Here is a 2,910-nt window from a genome sequence, read left to right as displayed (position 1 = left end):
TATAAATGATGGTTTCTCAGCTGCGTCGATGATATTTCATATTAAGCTTCTTCCCTTTCTTGTTCGTTGCCGAATAATTGAGCTCCTCCTTGTGACTTTTCTGTAACCATGGAGTACGATCTTTCTTAGGTAATGTAGTATTGATTCTTCTTTTCACGTATGCTTCATCGTCATTGTCATCTTCCCTCATCGGGTTGCCGTATTGGTCGTAGTCTTCCTCATAGGCGACTCCATCCATTCCGAAGATGCTCCTTTTGGATCTCCTCACGACAACACGACTGGGATTGGTCGGGTTGGTTATGAAGAAGCATCGCGTGTCACGTGCTTAGCGTGTACCCATGGCTCATTTTTGGCAATGACGTTAACATTCACGGGAGTGCTCTTCGCGTCGGGTATAGACATGGTAGTGAAATACTTGTTTTCTCTTATGACGTCCTTGGCCCACCTGACACGGAACATCGTCGCATCGTGCATTCCAGCATAGTCAAGCTTCCAGATCTCTTTGACCCTTTCATAGAATCTTTCAGTTTTGTCATTGGCGTCGGTCACGCATTCAATTGTCACCCCAGAGTTCTGGTAATCACTGTCCATGTCTTTGGCCTCCGTGTAGAACGTGTACCCGTTGATATCGTATGACTGATAGGTCACGAGCTTGGCTGCGGGGCCATGTGCTAAGGCATGTATGAGCAATCCGTCCAAACTTCCCTCTTTCGAGGGATTTTCAAGAACTTGCTCTTTGGACCAACGCAAGAAAGTGGCGTTGTGGTCTATAGTAACTTTGTCGTCTGTCTTGAGCATCCCCTTATCACGGTACTTCTTTGCGATGCTTTCTTTGTGCCGTGCCACATAATCATCTACCACATCTAGGTGTTGTAGCAGTACTAAGTTAGCCCTGTCAAAGTCATTCCGTCGATCCGAGTAGTCCATGTGCAATTCCCTCCAACCGTTGTTGTGACCATCTCCTTCGAGCTTCCCATCATGCTTCTTGATGGGCAAACCAACAACAGGGTCTCCGACGCCTATATAATTCTCCCAAAAGGAGATGCACTCATGCGTCAGATACCCCTGGACGATGCTCCCACTGGGACAAGACATGTTACGAATGAATTCTTTGATGACCCCATTCATCCTCTTGAACGACATCATGATATGAAGGAATGTCGGCCCGAGGTCGATGATGTCGTTCACGATGTGGACATATAAATGCACCATGACGTCAAAGAATGTGGGCGGGAAGTACATCTCAAGCTCATATAGTGTAACATCCCAAATTTTCAATTTGGAATGTTATACATAGATCATTCATGCATATCATATTTTATTGCATATCCGTTTCGTGATCCTCGAAATTCTAAGCAACTCAAGGACCCTAGGAGAGAGTTGGGGATTTCACTGTTTTCATATTTGAATTTTACCAAATATCAAAACGAGGCTTATTTGTTTTATTATTTTTCTCTCCGAAAATATTTCATAAAAAAATATATGAGAGGGGATAATATGACTTCCCCAAAAACAATGAAATATTGGAGGAAAAATATTAAAAACAAATAAATGTTTTATTTGGGATTTTATTGCTATTTTATTTGCATCGGAAAAATACGCATTTTTCAAAATTGCATTTTAGGCCCAAATAAATATTCACCTTCTCCGGTAGCTTTTTAGAGGACAGGGAAATTTTATTTCGGGATTTTTGGCGTCTGTTTAGTATTTATTTTCGGCGTATTTCTGCGTGAATTTTTTTAAAAAAAAAAATTCCGCCGGTCCGAATTGGGCCGAGGCCCAGTTGGCCAACCGCGCTAGCCCACCCCTCGCCCCGACCGCTCCGACCGGAGTCCGGCGGCGCATGGCGCCGCCGCCGTGTCTGTGGAGGACTCCTCCTCCCCCGGCCCCTTGCCCAAGCCGCCGCCTCGCCCGGCCCTTTAAAGGCCGAGCCGGCCCCGCCTCGACCCCCACACCACCACCGCCGCCACGAGCCGCAATGCTGCCCCGCCGCCGTAGCTCCGCCGCCGCCGCTGCAGCCCGCCGCCGCGACTCCGCGTCGCCCTGCCACCGTAGCTCCGCCCGCGCCGCCGCCGTCGACTTCGACGGAGCCGCCGCCTTTTTTTCGCCCATCGGTTTATTTCGGTAAACCCTAGATCTAGATCCGGTTTATTCTTTTAGATCGGTTTTTCCCGTCGGTTTATTTATTTAGCGAACGCCTGTTCGTTCGTTCGTTTTAACGAACGGTTTTCACCCGTTACCCCGCAGACATCGAACGTTCGTACGTTAGCCTGTTCGTCAGTTTTTCTTTTTCTCGGATTTTTTTCGCGATTATTCTCGATCGCGATTTCTGATCTGATTTTCGTTTTAGTTGAACTTTTCGCTCGTTTGTCGGAATCAGGTGATTCAGGCGTCGAGATCTTCGTTTCGAAGCGCTCTTTCTGTTTAATCAACTTGAACAAGATTTTGTTACTGTAAAATTTGACTTTAGTCAAGATTAGTAAACGAATCTTGTTTCTTTCACAATTTGAGTTTCGTTGCTCCGTTTGATTTGATTCTTTTTGCAAACCGGAGTTCTTAAGTTGAACTTTCAGGTTAGATCTTCTTATTTGAGTTTTACCCGTGCATCTTTGCTTGATTGCTTATGTATGCTATTGTTTGTTTGCGATAGAATTTCCGGAGTGCGAAGCGTGCTACTACGAGTCTCTAGGTTTTGCGGATCATCAGCAAGGCAAGTAACACTTTGATCATATCCCATTATTACCCAGTTTTTATGCATTAGCTCCAATCCTCAAACACTGCATGATTAGGATGTGATTAACTTGTGGGTAATAGGAAGTAGTTGATGAGGTAGAACCTATTGCCCTGTTATAATCAAACCCTTGGGAGTTACTTCTACGTATTGCTTATATTGCTATGCTATGCTCGTGG

Source organism: Triticum dicoccoides, chromosome 5B, assembly GCF_002162155.2.
Source record: "Triticum dicoccoides isolate Atlit2015 ecotype Zavitan chromosome 5B, WEW_v2.0, whole genome shotgun sequence".
In the NCBI taxonomy this organism is placed as follows: domain Eukaryota; kingdom Viridiplantae; phylum Streptophyta; class Magnoliopsida; order Poales; family Poaceae; genus Triticum; species Triticum dicoccoides.
The sequence above is the reverse complement of the archived record's forward strand: the minus strand, read 5'-3'. Positions refer to the sequence as shown.